Source organism: Lathyrus oleraceus, chromosome 7, assembly GCF_024323335.1.
Source record: "Lathyrus oleraceus cultivar Zhongwan6 chromosome 7, CAAS_Psat_ZW6_1.0, whole genome shotgun sequence".
Taxonomy (NCBI): domain Eukaryota; kingdom Viridiplantae; phylum Streptophyta; class Magnoliopsida; order Fabales; family Fabaceae; genus Lathyrus; species Lathyrus oleraceus.
Window position 1 is genome coordinate 410,446,195 of NC_066585.1, and position 17,183 is coordinate 410,463,377.

The following is a 17,183-nucleotide window of genomic DNA, read 5'->3' on the forward strand; positions in this document are numbered from 1 at the left end:
GGTAAGTCAAACAGATAAAATTTTAGTGATCAACTTAAATTTGAAGCTTGCAGGAGCTATTGATCTATACCAGTTAACAGGGCCAACATCTTTATGAGAATCATAATCATTCATAAAGACTACTTTTGTAAAAAGAATCCTAATTTCATCTGGTCCAGGTACACCATCCTCATTCATAAAGAAAAATACCTCGTGTACCTATAACATACTAGCAAGATGAATGAGCAATTCATTTTTAGATGTGTCAACAAGATTTTGAATTGCTTCTTCAATGATACCACCATTTTTGAACACATTGTTGGTACTTAAAAATGTCTTTAAAGTAGTCTATAACATGTCTCTCAAACTTATTTTGATATGTTATCCATTGACTCCAATTTTTGAAATAAGAAATAAGTTTAGTAGTATATCTAATTTTAGCCAATTTTGTGAGATTATTTATTATATTTACCTTTTAGTCTTTATTTTGTTATCAAGTTCTAGAATTTAGGAAGAATAGGTCAGTTATGAAGTCATAGTTGTTAGGGAGAATCAAGTTATTTGTTCTCGTTTCTTAGTAACCACATTGTAGGCTTGTATACGTGGGTTTTTCCACTTTTCTGTTCTATGAAAAGGCTATAAACAACCCATGTTTGTTCTTTCTGTAATCTCTTAGTCTTCAAGCTTTAATAATTGGTATCAAAGTTCTGAAAGGGGCATGATAGAGTGAGAGTTAAACAAAGAGAGAACAAAATATCAATCTCAGAGAAGTTTGTGCTACCGTCCATTTCGAGGTTTGATGGCCTTTATGACCATTGGTCAATGATGATGGAGAAATTTCTCAGGAGTAAAGAGATCTGGAGCCTAGTGGACGAAGGAATCGGTGCGCCAACAATTGGGACAGAACCAAGAAGTGAAGCACAGAGGAAGACTGTGGAGGAGGTCAAACTCAAAGATCTGAAGGTCAAGAAATTCTTGTTCAAGGCAATTGATGGAGAAATCCTGGAAACAGTTCTTGACAATGGGACGTCGAAGTCAATTTGAGACTCAATGAAACAGAAGTATCAAGGGTCCACAAAAGTGAAAAGGGTGAAACTTCAAGCAATGAGAAGGGAGTTTGAGTTGCTCATCATGAAAGGAGGGAAAAATGGACAATTTCTTGGGACGAACCTTGGTTGTAGTGAACAAGATGAAGTCAAATGGTGAGATAGGCTTAGCCATTCTGATTTGGGATGGAACTTGCAAAGTAATTCATCCTAGGCGGGGTAATTATGAAAAATAATATGAGTAGAAATAAAATGTTTTTGTGTTAGCTTTTGTGGTGCAAAAACATTCTTTGTGTTTACAAGCTGAAGTTGTTATAGAAAAAGAAGCTCATATGTGACATTGTCGCTTTGGGCACTTGAATCACAAGGCACTAATAACACTTTCTTACAAGAAAATGTTGATTGGTTTACCCTCTTTGAAGTATCCAAAGAAGGTATACACTACATGCTTAGCCAGCAAGCAACATAAAAATCATATACCGAGGAAGAGCTTGTGGAGAGCTTCAATGCAACTTTAGCTAGTACATTTAAATATATGTTGCCCTATCAAGACACCTTCGAACAATGAGAAAAGGTACATCTTAAGTTTTATTTATGATTTTACTCGTAAAACTTTAGTTTATTTCTTACATGAGAAGTCAAAAGCTTTTGCAACATTCAAAATTTATAAGGCTTGTGTTGAAAAGGAGATAGGTGCATACATAACTTGTTTAAGGACCGATATGGGTGGTGGGTTCACCTCAAATGAGTTTGAAGAGTTCTTTCAATCATAGGGTATCAGCAGACAATTGGCAGCAGCTTATACTTCTCAGTAGAACGGGGTTACTAAAAGGAAAAACAGGACGGTTATGAATGTTGTTTGATCCATGTCAAAATAGAAGCAAATTCCTAAAGTTTTTTTGCCCGAGGCTGTGAGTTGGTGTGTGCATATTCAGAATCGATATCCAATAGTGGCAGTTGAATACAAGACTCCAGAAGAAGCTTGGAGTGGTGAAAAACCTAGGGTGGAGTAATTTCGAATCTTCGGATGTACTACACATGTTCATGTACTGGATCAAAGGAGGATCAAGTTAAATGATAAGAGCAGAAAATGTGTATTCCTAGGGTTCAATGATGAGTCAAGGCTTGGAGATTATATGATCCAATTTCAAAGAAGATTATTGTCAACAAAGATGTTGTTTTCGAAGAAGAAGAAATCTGGGACTAGGGTAGAATAGAGGAAGAAATCAAGCAAGATATATTAGAATGGGAAGATGAGAGTAATGGATAGGATGACCGGTATGAAGAGGATAATGATGGAACAAGTTCAAACAGTTTGAGTAGCACTCCAAAAGAGTCACCTCCAAATGAGTTAAATACATATGGAGAATTGAACGAAGGGAGAGGTACACGAGAAAGAAGAGCACCATGATGGATGTAGAATTATGAAACTAGGGAAGGATTATCTTAAGAAGAAAACCTGAATTCAATGATGGAAGAAAATATTAATGTAATGATGATGATGACTGAAAATGATCCAGTTTCATATGAAGAAGCTATGAAGAGAAAAAATTGGAGAGAAATAGTGTTTATAGAAAATGAAGTCATATAAAAGAATAAACTTGGGAACTTATTATGCTGCCTAAGGGAGTCAAACCTATTGGAGTTAAGTGGGTTTTCAAAACTAAGCTTAATGAAGATGGGAATGTGGGGAAACTCAAAGTAAGATTGGTGATAAAAGGGTATGCACAACGTCATGGAATAGATTACACTGAAGTATTTGCTCTAGGGGCAAGACTTGACAACATTCGTGTGATACTTGCAATGGTTGCTCAACTCAGTTGGGAGGTTTTTTAACTCTATGTGAAGAGTGATTTTCTTCACAAAGATCTCAAGGAGGAGGTGTTTGTGCAACAACCTGAGGGATTTATAAAGAAAGGAGAAGAAGATAAAGTTTATAGGTTGATGAAGGTATTGTATGGCCTTAACCATACGCCCCGAAATTGGTACAGTAGAAATGAAGCATATTTTATGCATGAGGGGTTCAAGAAGTGTCCCTGTGAGCACACATTGTTCACAAATTCGCTAGGAGATAAAATACTAATAGTGAGTCTTCATGTTGATGACTTAATATTTACTACGAATGATATAACCATGTGTGATAAGCTTAAAAGTTCAATGATGACATAATTATATATGTCTGACTTGGAAAAGATGAAACACTTCCTAAGAGTAAAAGTTAAACATTATTATAATAGAATTTTCATTTGTCAAAGGAGGTATGCATGTGAGGTGTTGCGAGGTTTGGTATGTGGACAATAATGTATTGAAGAATCCAATAGTGTCAGGTTCAAACACTACAAAAAGTTGCATTTTGTTGAGTGAAAAGAGCGTGCAACCTTTAAAATCACCCTGCAACGGACAATTTGCAAAGTAACGAATCACTCCGCAAAATCGTTAGTCGCAACTATTTGCTGGGTAAAATTCACACCGCAGCCTTACTTAGTGAAATTCACGCCGCAACATTAATGGGTGAAATTCACACCGCAACTGTCTGGAGGCAAGTAACCAAAGCAGGTGACAGTGTGCAGTCTGACGTTGATAGCGGGATGATATTCACGCCGCTACTAGCAAAGTGTAATTCATGCAACAACTTTTATAATATATCATTTGCAAGGTATTTTTCCCTCTCGCATATAATTAATTAAAAAAAATTATATTATATTTATATTATTACAATAATATAAATATAATAATAAACAATTTATAGCCAATAATATCAAAATTAAATAAAAATATTTAAAAACATAATTAATTAAAAATATTAAAATTTAAAATTAATTAGAAATATTTAAATCCAAAATTAATTAAAAATATCTAAATATTATACAAATTAAAATTAAAAATAGTTAACAAAACTTAAAAATTAATCTTCTTCGCTCACATTTTCTTCCTCATTCTCATTTACCTCCTCTCCTTTTTCAGCAACCAATACAAATTTGCCAACTCCGTTATATCCACCGAAACTTTGATTTTGACCCATAGAACCAAAAGTTTGATTCCTTTGTGAGAGCATGTATTCTTGCATTAGTTTGTGTGTAGCTCTCATTTTATCTTGTGACACTCTTAAAGCTTCTTCTAACTCAGATTGTCGTCTTCTCATTTAGAGCTAATTGTCTAATTGTTTCGGCCATTTCAGGGGATAATACCCGGGGACGTAACGACCATTCCCCATCTTCAATTTTCGTAAATAAAGTTATATCCCCTCTTCTATAGTTGGAGGCAAGAGGTCTGGTACCATAAATGTTCCCATTATTTTTCTTTCCGCCAACTGTATCCATCTAAAGTTAATCATCAGCATCTGTATCAATAGGATGGTTGCCCCTCGGAACAACTAACTCAGGATAATGTGATATAAATTCTCCCTTCCGTCTACCATACTCTGACTACATATACGTAAAAAATTAAATTAAACAATAGAGTTTAGACAATTTAATTAAATAAAAGAATTAAATAATATATTTAAATATTAACATCGTCTTACCTAAGTTTTTCGAGCACATTTGTCGCTTGTTTGTCCCCCTATAAGTCCTCTCATGAGTCTCGTTCAATAATGGGGTTCTTCCCTTCTCAACAATCTAATGATACAATTAACTTTAATTAAAAATATATGATAAATAAGAATATATTTTTTTTTAGAAAAAGTAGTGAGATAGAAATACAGTTACCATTCATTGAGCATGCTCGGCGATGTTAATGCTTCCAGCTCTATGATTGGGGCCTCCATTTTCAGATGATTGGCGTTGCTTTGCTATTTCATATTTTTTTCTTAAACTCACTTGATTTCCAATAAGCTAGGCTTTCTTTAAATACATTTTCGCCCATCCATGGAGGGCAGATCCCGTATTGTTCCCAACCAAGTCTAGCACGCCAAATTGTGTTAGAAAGTCAGGTTGATGATCTCTTCCTAAAATTTCGCTCAATGTTTGCTTCATCTATTACGCTCCATGTGCACTTCTCCTGTAATATTGAAAAAAATTATTAGATGATTAAAATAAGATAGTAATTAAAAAAATATTACTTAAAATGAAGAGAAAAAATTATACCTGAAATTTGTCAAACCAAGTTTTACACAATTTCTTATCCGTCCTTTAAAGTTCTCCAAAAGTCTTCCAAGAATGTTTATAGAACTCCTGAATAACCTCATTTATGGTGAGTGCAACAGGCTTACTCGACAAGACACAAAACAACAAAAACTTGAATAAGTATTAAATATAAAAAATTATAACATGTACAAATACTTCAAATATAAAAAAGAAACTTATGAGTTTCCTTTAGACCCAATAAGTCATCTTCCATCAACCTTCTTATGTTGAACTTCCATTGAGGTCACATCCACCTCCTCAATGTCCTTCTCCTCCTCGTCTTCCTCATCCTTCTGATGGGATGATGAAGGTACATGTATGGTGCAGGATCCCCTAGGCTGATGGGATAACGAGGGTGAGAATGAGGGATGTGGGATGCGGGATCCCCCAAGCTGATGGGATGACGAGGGTGTGTGGGGGGTACTTGTGTGGAAAGTGGAAAGCTAGATCCCCATGCTGCATGTATGGTGGGGGTACATGTGATTGAAGTGGAAAGCTAGATACCTCAAGTTGCATATATGGTGGGGATACATGTGTAAGAAATGGAAAGCTAGCTCCTCCAGACTACATGTATGATGGGGATACATGTGTAGGAAATGAGGGTACAAATCCTGGTGGATAATCTTATGTGGTGAGTAATGAAGGGTATGTAATATGAGGTGGAGAAGTGTTCATAGTCTGTTGAGCCCCCTAACTAGACTGAGACAAAAAATAATATAGAAGACGGAAACACCTTAAGTAGAGTTACCTTCGTGCGGCGAGCCTTACCCGTGCCTTTATTAGATTGGGGTGGCATTTTTCAAATTAAAAGAAAAGAATATAAAAAATATTATTAAATCAACACAATACGTATTACAAGTAAAAATATTATTTATGATTAAATATATTATATCCTTGTAATGTTACCGAGTTTTTAGTTTCTCCCCCTCTAAGTTTTTTTTTGTTCCCCTTATAATGTTCAGATTTTGTTTATATTGCATCTTTGTTGACCTGTCAACAACACATAATCTTTACATTTGCTGACGTGACAATCCAAATATCATTTTAATTTTTATTAATTCCTAATTTATTTTTTTCATATTTCTTAGTAACTTTGAAATTTTAATTTTTAAAAAAATATATTAATTTTCTGTTTTGTTTTTAATTTTTAGATAAAAAAAACATACAAATACTCAATAAATTGACACAAATGATGATAGTTGAACTCACATCCTTCACATAAAACACCCAACACCCAACCACAAGACTAGGTGTTTTATATTGAAAATTGTTGCCACCATTTTTATTTATAGCATATTTATTTTATAATTATTAATAAAACCATTCATATTGGAAATTGTTGCCACCACTTTAATTTATAGCATATTTATATTATAATTTATAATTATTAATAAAACCATCCATCAACCTTAAATATTTATTTAATATTTTACTTACAAACAATTATTATGTAAAGTATTTAAAAAATTAAGAAAGAAAAACAATTTAAAACACTTTATTATAAAAAAAATAAAAATGATATTTGAACTACCTCATCAGCAAATCTCAAGATTTTGTATTGTCTAGTCGACAAATGAGCCATATAAATGAAATTTAAACATTACAAAGAGAAAATCCAAAAAAAAACTAAACGGAATAAACTAAAACTAACATTTTGTTGGGGTATAGTATATTTACCATATCTTTTAATTAAAGCAATTAATTGATACACAATATTTAAAGTTGTTTGGACATCGAATTGTTACTGTATATTTCATATTGTGTATAAGGTTATAAGAAATTTTAGGACATGGATCCGCCCAGTGTAGTAACTCCTGATTTGGTGATGTAATATGTCTTGGTTGACACTGTCATTTTCTATGTTGGGTCTGGTGTTGCCCTTGCAGCTGCCACTTTCTTTAATTCCAACTCAGGGTTTCTTCTCCAATTCATTGGCACGGTGCCTTGAACAGTTAGACCACCTCCACTGGTGGTTCCTTCAATGGGTTTGCCAGCATGGCAAACATGTTTTCACTTTTTCTCGTTTCAAGCATATGCCAATGTGGGGAGCAGCATAATGTGAAGCAACAGTAACCTTTCTTTTTTTCTATTTTTTAATTTAGAAACTAAACGGCTACATATTTTTTTTTAACTTATTTTTTATTATAAATATAATTTTGGTTTCCAAAACTTTACCAACATAAATTTCTCTCACTTTAATTTTCTCTTCAATTTGAAATTTCTCTCTCACAATTTCATCATTTTATTCCTATACTTTTAATTTTTTTTCAACAATTTTTTCTCATTAGCATTATTTTTACAAAATATTTAACTCAAAATTTCATCTTTTTACTTCAAATTACAATTGTTTACTAAATGCATCCTAATTATTTCATTATCAACAAGCTTTTTTCAATTACATGCAAAATTATCAAAAATGCATCCTAATTATTTCATTATCAACAAGCTTTTTTCAATTACATGCAAAATTATCAAAATCCTAATCCTCAAAATTCTCAAATTCCACGATGTACTACTTATCCAAAACAAAAATAACAAAGACTTATATGCTAGTGGGGCAACATCGAAGAACCCAAATACAACTTCAAGTTATGAGTTTAACTCATCATCAACAATGGAGCGTCCAATAGGACAAAAAATCCAAATGCAACGTAGATGCAAAGAATAAAAGAGCAATAACAGTGGACAGACTTGCGCAAGCTAAGGAGGACGAGCTAGAATTAAGGGTAGTGCAAATGATGATGAAAGACACTTCTACTATGAATGATAGTCAACGAGATATTCCTGAAAAATATTGTAATAAGATGAAGAAAAAAATATGGAATGTACTTAGTATCACTTATGTAAAATGGTCATTATAACCACTTTAATTTATCAACACCTACGTAAAATGATCATTAGTACCACTTTAATAAACTAGCCATTATTCAAACTACCACTTTAATTTAAACTAACCGATATTCAAACTAGCCGCTATTCAAACTAATCGTTATTCAAACCACTATATATATTACCACTTATGTCATTGTTCTCTCATTCTCATCCTATTCTTCTCATATTTTTTCTCATTCTTTGCTCACTAAATGGATTCAGACAATTCAAATAATTACAATCAAGAATTTTGGGAGTTGGTTAAAGTTATAGACGACAGTGATGAAGAACAACTACTTCAGAATGAACATTGATCTAGAAGTTCCTCTAGGCCAAAGAGAAAAACAACGGTGGATCAAAATCGTGAAGAAGGGCACAATCGATTATTCAATGACTATTTCTTAGGAAAACCAATATACACAGATGTTCAATTCCGAAGAAGGTTCAGAATGCATAGGCATGTATTTCTTTGAATTGTAGATGCCCATGTAAATCATGGTGAATATTTCCAAATGAGGGTCGATGCAACTGATGTTGGGTTCCATCGATTGTGTATGCAATGGCTATGGAAAAATTGACCTGTTGCATGGAAAGGACATTTTTGTCGAGGTGATCATGGTAACCCCACAATCATGCTTGAAGCAGTGGCATCTTATGGATTTGATATGCTTTTTTTCATATTGCAGGTTCAAACAATGACATTAATGTGCTATACCAATCCAACATATTTAATAATATTTTTGAAAGGACATGTTCCCAATGGTATATTATATTCCGAGTGGGCTACATTTATCAAGACTATTGATATCAAATACCTACTAAAAATAATGTTGAGCAATTATGCGTGGCCCATCATGTGCCTGGCACATGGACACTCTCAAGAAAGAATACCATAAATTCCTGCATCATATTGCTCAACATAATTGTGAAAAATGAACAACATACATATGGAGGTAATTTTAATTACTCTTATGATAATGTCAATATCAATAACCCAAAAACTGAAACATTTAGCAGTCAGAATAACAAGTTCATTGTAAACTTCAAAGATATCTAATCAAATATAATTGGAAACATATTGGACATGAACATTATTTATTTTTATTATTTTTAATTATATATAATGTATTTAACATTAATTTTAATATATCATAAATTCAAAAATGGATTCACATTTGGAGATGCTCTTTTTGAACTAGTCCCTATCACATGAGTCTTGAATATGTAAACAAGTTAATGCATAAAAATAAATCATAAATATAAATGCATTATCTTTTTTGCCGATCTGATATAAATGCATGGATTTCCAACTATCAAACAAAAAAATTTAGCCAATCCATTCTCTGTCTTGCATTAAACCAACTTTTTATTAGTTAGTAAACAATGTAGCTATTACTTTGACACAGAATCAAACATAGAGTTTCTGAGAATGATCTGCAACACGAATAGCATTGATGTAGCACGAGCAATGGGGCTTCAACGTCATGAATAAATAAGAAAAGCCCGGGGTTGCATCGTGCAAACTAGAATTTCAAATTATTAAATTACAATAATTTAGTGCTGTTATTTAACTCCTAGCTCGTGGGTAAAACAAGAGATGAAGCTGATGACAACACAAAAATATTTGAGTTTTTCAGACCATGAACAACTTAAAAGAAAATTCAGAGTATAGTGAAACTCATCCATATAATGAACTGCAAAACAAAAGGCGTCAATAATAAAATACGAATACGAAATCAAGATGAATATTTTCGCCTCAGTCAAATCCGTTAATGTCAAATGAACATAGCTTCACCAAGTAGGTTCATCCTGTAAACAGGATCTTAGCTCCACAACATCTCAAACAATTGGATTACATCATCATAAGCAAACTCATATTCAATTAACTCATTTTAAGAATTTAATTAAACAAAAATTATAAATTAATTCAGATTTAGAAGTACTAGAGAGGCTCAGAAAATTTAACAACTTTAACAATCACGATTTTTCAGAAGCAGAACTGGCATAAAGCTGAATATTCATCTTCATAGCTAATAATAATTAGAAGAAAAACAATAAAGTATGAAGATTTTATTAATATTGTAAAGATTGTTTCCAGAGGGTGGATAGGAAAGATGCAAAACCCCCAATGGGAAAACAACCGCGTTTCAATTTATGCCTCTAGGACTAGCTCAAAATCCACTGAAACAGATCTATGTTCGAAAACAAGCTGAAGAGTTAACGAGGCAAATTCAGAATCAAAAACTAATCGAAAGAACAGTATAAACAATTCAACATCGTGAAATAAAAAATGTTGCCATTACTTTGACACAGATCTATCGTGGAAATACGAGATGAACTGCAACACGAACGGCATCGATTTTGCATGTGCAATGGGGCTTTCACTTCATAGATAATTCGGAGAAGCCCGGGGTTGCAACATGCGTAAAATTTGATAAAAATTGAATGAAAATTGAATCAAAAACGAAAAAACTCACGCAGATTCTAGGGCAATGGGAAGGATAAGAATCAGAGTTGCGAAACCCTAATTTTTGTTATATTGAAATGAAACAGGACGTAGAGGATTATATAGGCGGAATAAAAGTACAAACCCTAAAAACATTTCACTAGCGGCGAAGCGTTCAGTTTCAGTTGCTAGATTACCCGACCCGACTCGATTAGGTTAAACTTGGATAGTTAGGTTTTGGAACGAATTAGTCTTTAGGTCAATCAACTTTTCAGGGGCTGACTTGGTGCGAATATTTATATTTTATTTTAATTAATAATTGTGCTAATGTTTAATTTTATCTTCACTTTTTTATTTTAAAAATTTTGTTTCTAAAATTAAAATAAATTGGGAACAATTATATCTAAAATTCAAATATATTTTTGAGAAAATGAAATATATTCTGACAATATAAAATATTTTTACACTATTCAACTAATAAATAATTACACGGGAAACATGTTCTGACAATAAAAAATCAAATATATTTTATTATTTTTTATTAAATAATATAAATTTTTGTTCTTCTATTTTTTATAAATAAATTTGATCTTAATAAAAAAAATATTTGATCCATCCATTTTAAAATTTAATTTAAATTTACTTCCCAATATCTTAATTTATCGTCCATTTTAAGGTTAATTTTGGTGATATCAGATATTTTAAGTGAATAAATATTTGCTGATAACGTCAAGCCCATAAAACCTAAGGTTAATTACATTAAGTTTGTCAATTTATTCATTGTCAAGTTAACAAAATGGACTCAGATAAAAAAATAAAAAAATAATCATTTTTTTCAAAATAAATTTCAAATTAATTATATTTTCAAAAAAAATTCTAAACTAACCATGTTTCAAATAAAAAAATTCACTAACAAGAGGTGTAGCCATACCCATATACGTTCACATCGATCCGAGTCATTCATCGAGGGACAGGGATGGGGATCATACCCTTAGCAAGTGAAAGATACTATATGACACGGAGCGCAGTTTAAAAGTACAACCATATCTCGCTCGATCCGAGCCCCACCACTAAGCGGCACCAAGAAGCGTTAAATAGAGTGTACCAATACAACCATAGTTATTAATAGCGGATAACGGAGCAGAGCGGAGCGGCCGATCCCAAAAATGGGATAGCGGGATAAGTCTTGTATTAATAATTATATAATAATCTATAAAACATATGTCATATACTTAATGAAAATTCAAACTTAGAATCTTAGAATTCAAACATATACTAGAAGATTCACAACATCACATCTTAAAATTCAAACTTAGAACTATTATATGAAAATTCAAACTTAAAATTTAAAAGATCATCATCAAAGATGTATTTTTCACCTATCATAAAAATATTCCTCAAATACTCCATCTTCATTATCTTCTTCAGCATCTTCTACCACCCTTTGTTGTGATCTAGATGTACTTGCAACTTCAAGTAGCCTTGACCTCCTAGTGTAGATTACAAACTCATTAATTCCACTTGCTTCGGCAACTTGAGCTCAAGTTAAACCATCATCTTCATAAATCAAGTCTTCTTCAAAAGGTTCACCATCTTCTCCCATCTCTTCCATCATCCATTGAATGTGATAATTAACTTTATCAAATTCCATATGATCAATCTTGTCCCGAATTTTAAATATTTCAATCAATGCTTGGTTATACTTGATGAAAACCAAGTATTGCAACCTTTGATATTCCAATTTATTTTGCTTCTTGAAATGAATCTAAAATACAATAATTTGAAGTATTAATTTAATAATACTTGAATGTAAGATAAGTTAATATCCTAGTAAAAAATTAATACTTACATGCTCAAAGATGCTCCAGTTGCGCTCACATCAAGAAGCACTACAACCCAAGCTCAACACTTTAACAACCAAGAATTGCAAATCCGGAGTTTCGGCTCCATAAGACTTCCACCACTCAACTGCAAGTAAAAAATCAATAATTGTCGACCTGGAGGTAATTGCCAAATTCCAATCATTGTAAAAAAAATCAACTTTCATCTTACCTGAAGCTAATGTCGACCTTTGTCTAATTGGCGCTCTTATGCTAAAGAGATCGGTAGCACCCTTGTATTGTGCCAATTGTATTGAAATCTTGTCTTCCACTTCATCGCTTTCACTAAGTGTCTCAATGCACTTACGGAGTCCTCTCACTAATTTAGGATCATTCTCAATTTCTGGTTTCTCATAATAATATTCAGGATTGAGATAGTAACCTGTAGAATATAACGGATGATGAAGTTGACACTCTCATCTTTTATCAATGATGTCAAATACGGCTTTGTACTTGCTTGAATTTGTATTAAAATATTTTTCAATTGATTCTTTCACTACCCCATTGCGGCATATGTGTAATGCATTGCGGGTTTTCTTTCGTTATCAACCATTTTTAACACATCTACAAGAGGCGCCATGACCTTAAGAGTGTACACAACATCACTCCAAAATGATGTCATAAGTATAATACTAGTTGCCCTTTTTCCTTTAGCACCCTTGGCATACTTGGAACTCACTCATTCATCACAAGTGAACATCTCTCTAAGCTTACTTTTTAGTTCTTAGAACCTTTGTAGAGTAAGGAAATACGTAGCAAACCTTGTCACTCCACTTTTAACGAATTCAACATTGTCGGTAATCTTTCTCATTAGATTCAAAGAAAATTTGTGGTTATAAATGTAGCCCACAACCTTAACTCCATTTTTTATAACCTTATCAACCTTTGAAATTTTCCTATGTCTACTAACATAAGGTGTATACAGTGCACATGGAGTCCAAAACATGTTTGGCCTTTTGGAAGTTAATATTTTACTCGCCGCTACATAATTACTTCAGTTGTCCGTAATCAATTGAACAACATTTTATTCACCTATTTCCTTAACAAAAGTGCCCAACAACTCAGTTGGCTTATCCCCCGTATTGGCATAGTCAGAAGCATCGACACTTTTCACAAACATGATTCTCGTTGGATAACTAGCCAAGAAATTAATCAAGGTTCTACCTTTTCTAACCATCTGACATAATTTAACATCCATATTTATTCTTTTGCACCTCGTGATTCTTCAATAAACTTTTTGTAGAAGTGGAACCCTAAGTTCATGAAAACTTGGCGGTTTCAAATGAGGACCATACTTTTAACGGCTTCCAACATCAACTTAAAGGCTTTTGCATTTGCTATGTTAAAAGCAATTTCATATATATAAACAAAGTAAATAATATATTATACGGTTCTTGCCCTCGCTTCTTTATCACACGCATTATTGATGCTTGTGTCCTTAGTATTCTTAAATACTAAATCTATTGGTCCTTTAGTCCTCTTGATAGTAATTGAAGATGTCTCAGCAAACCTCTTTCCGCTTCAAATTTGACTTATTTCCTCAATTTCATTTGTATCATCCGCATCTAACTGCACCAACACCTCTTATATTCCTCTTTTAATTCTCTCTTTCTCAATCATATTGACACATGTAATATTGCTTTAACTTCCGCCAATATTTTCAAGCAAGTAACTACATCACCTTTTATTTCTAATTGATGCTTTTTTGCTCTACTAATTCCCCAACTACTGGTCAGATTACAAATATCACATGTCACCTTCTTGTTATTTATATCACTCTGATGATTATATTGTCATGTTATGTCAATAATAGCACTGCTTGGTTTGAATGTTTGACTACATGAAGCAACCAATGTAGAATTCGATGTAGAGGAAGATGTTGCCATACTATGTAGGAATAAAAATATAAAAAATAAACAGAGTTCAAAACATAAACAAAGTTCATGGCCTAACTTCACATGAATGAAGCAATAGTATAAATAAAAGTAGAACACATAACATAAGTAGACACATGCATTCTATAGGTCGACATGTATGTTGTAATATTAAAGCATGTTGCTTTTGTTTCATGTGATGAGCCTTCAGGTCAACACATAGGCAGCGCATAACAGTCATAGGTAGAGAGATGACTTTAGACAGGTCGACCCATGCATTAAATAGGTCGACAGATAACTTTTATAGGTCAACCTATACAATGTAATTTTTCAAAAATTCATATTTTTCTCAAGTCATTTGCATTCCTTTTTGCTCTAAATCATCCATGCATATAAATACTTCATACATGCATCATTCTATAGTAAGGTTTATAAAGTGGGTAAACCTACATGAATACAAGATTTCAAAGCATCTCATCATCTTCAATTCAATATATGCATACACACAATCAAACTACACATGCTCATTTTTTGATTGGTTGTCATCTAGATTAGGATTGATAACGTCCAATTAGGTTCGTTGTACCAAGAATATTGGGTTGAGATCTTTGAGGGATTCAAATAAGAAAACCGAGTTAGGTAACCTTCCTTTGACTTGGAGAACATCCAATGATCACCCTATTGATAATATTCTTGGAGATGTCACAAGAGGCGTGAAAGCACGCTATAAGATAAGTAACTTTTGTTATCACTTCTCTTTTTGTGTCATAGGTTGAGCCTAAAAATGCTAAAGATGCATTACTTGGCTCATGGCAATGCAAGGTGAGCTAAACCAATTTAAAAGGAATGACATTTGGAACCTTGTCCCGCTTCCAAAACATCATCAAGTAATAAGTACAAGATGGGTTTTTAGGAACAAGCTTGATGAAGATGGAGTGATAACCCGAAATAAGGTATAGTTAGTCGCTCAAGGGTATAACTAAGAGGAGGGTATCAACTATGAGGAGACTTATGCTTCGGTTTCCCGACTTGAGGCCATACGCCTTTTTCTTACCTTTGCTTGCTCTAAGAATTTCAAATTATTTCAAATGGACGTGAAAAATGCATTTCTAAATGGTTACATTAATAAAGAGGGAGAGTTTTAAATGAAATTCATGGGATAATTAAATTACTTCCTAGGTCTTCAAATCAAACAACTTAATGAAGGCACGTTTGTTTTTCAAACCAAGTATTGCAAGGACTTGCTAAAGAGATTTGGCATGGTTGATGCAAAGTCGATTGACACTCCGATGGCTACAAACGGTAACTTGGAAAGGAACAAATATGGTAAGGATGTGGAAGTGAAGAAATATAGAAGTATGATCGGTTCTCTTCTATATCTCATTGCATCTAGTACATATGTTATGTTTAGTGTTTGTATATGTACCCAATATTAATCGGCTCATAAGGGATCCCATCTAAAAGCCGTCAAACATATTTTTAGGTATTTTCATGGTACTTCGAATTATGGGCTTTTGTATTCTAAAGGAAGTGATTGTAGCTTAGTCTGTTACACCGATTCCGATTTTTCCGGTTGCAAATCGGATAGGAAAACTACTAGTGGGACTTGTCACATATTTTCAAATTCCTTAGTCAGTTCGCATAGCAAGAAACAAGTTTCGGTTGCATTGTCAACTGCCGAGATGAAATACATAGCGACCAGTAATTATTGTGCTTAAATTTTATGGCTTAAACAACAATTACTTGATTTTGATATAAAACTAAGTAATGTTCCGATTATGCATGACAACACTAGTGCCATTAACCTAACTAATAACCCGATGCTACATTCTCGTGCTAAGCATATTGAGATTCGTCATCATTTCCTACGCGATCATGTTGAGAAAGGCGACGTCGTTTTTGAGCATGTTGATAGTAAAAATCAACTTGCCAATATCTTTATAAAACCACTTGCGAACAAACCTTCTTTGACATTCTACGGGAATTAGAGATTCTTGACATCTCAACACTAACCTAAAATGTTATGTTAATGCACTTTGAATATATCTTATTCATTTAACCTTCCTTGAAAGGTATACTTCATAAGAGTGCATTCCTCGTCATTTCACAAGAAAGGTACTATCGTTTCATGTTCCATTTTTGTGTAAGTTTTTCTTTTCGCATGTTGTTTATGGTCCATATAATTGATGTTTTTGACGTATAAGATAGTTCATTTATGTTCACTTCCAACAATTTCCAATTGATGTATGTCAATTTATATGCTTATAGTGACTTGATGCTATATCCATTTTACTTGAAATATAATGATTGATGCATATGTTTGGTATCTATTTTCTCATGAATTATGATTGAACATGCTACATTGTTAATAACATTCTTGATTGGGTGTCATTGTTATACTTTCATCTCTGTTTTTTATTTGTGTTGTGGTACTTCGTTTATCGCCTTGATAGAGCACATGCGTGTGCAACATTTCGGGAGCACCGAAGGCATATGTCACGTAATTGTATCGCTTTTGTAGCAACTCAAGATTTTTCAATGTATCCTTTATTTTCATGTTTATGTTGTGTTATTTGGCGTGAGTTGTGAAAATTATGTTCTATTGTTACATTATTGTCTTTTATTTATATTTAGGAATCCTTTTTCAGTATGCAAATCATTATATGTGAGTGTTATCACATTGATGCTCTTATCTTTGCAAATCGCCTCTATCTGTTATATTGGTTTATGTGTGATTTAAGATTCTTCTCATGGATTGCTTAGTTTCTTTTTGATGTTGTCAATGAAGAAGAATAGTGATCCTAAATGCAGCGGAATTTAAAAAAAATCTCCTTTAGTGATCCTTATGAATGGGCATGATCAGTGATAGAATCGTTACCTCTTGTGGCGATTGAAACCTTTGATGCAGATCTACAGAGTGATCATAAACATTGAATGGTGACAACGCCTCTAATCAGTCCACA

The 17,183-nt window shown here is 33.0% G+C and overlaps 5 non-coding genes across 5 annotated transcripts; all 5 read right to left on the reverse strand.

Annotated features, from left to right (window-relative positions):
- Positions 1-9,401: 9,401 nt before the first annotated feature.
- LOC127109635 (small nucleolar RNA snoR134) lies at positions 9,402-9,542 on the reverse strand. The gene has a single exon (XR_007796906.1). It is a non-coding gene; the product is annotated as a small nucleolar RNA snoR134 (small nucleolar RNA).
- Positions 9,543-9,570: 28 nt separating this feature from the next.
- LOC127109598 (small nucleolar RNA snoR97) lies at positions 9,571-9,678 on the reverse strand. Its single transcript, XR_007796871.1, has one exon. It is a non-coding gene; the product is annotated as a small nucleolar RNA snoR97 (small nucleolar RNA).
- Positions 9,679-9,773: 95 nt separating this feature from the next.
- On the reverse strand, positions 9,774-9,888 carry LOC127109551 (small nucleolar RNA Z278). Its single transcript, XR_007796826.1, has one exon. It is a non-coding gene; the product is annotated as a small nucleolar RNA Z278 (small nucleolar RNA).
- A 77-nt stretch (positions 9,889-9,965) lies between these two features.
- Positions 9,966-10,056, reverse strand: LOC127109544 (small nucleolar RNA Z223). Its single transcript, XR_007796819.1, has one exon. It is a non-coding gene; the product is annotated as a small nucleolar RNA Z223 (small nucleolar RNA).
- Positions 10,057-10,308: 252 nt separating this feature from the next.
- LOC127109634 (small nucleolar RNA snoR134) lies at positions 10,309-10,446 on the reverse strand. Its single transcript, XR_007796905.1, has one exon. It is a non-coding gene; the product is annotated as a small nucleolar RNA snoR134 (small nucleolar RNA).
- Between the last annotated feature and the right edge of the window lie 6,737 nt (positions 10,447-17,183).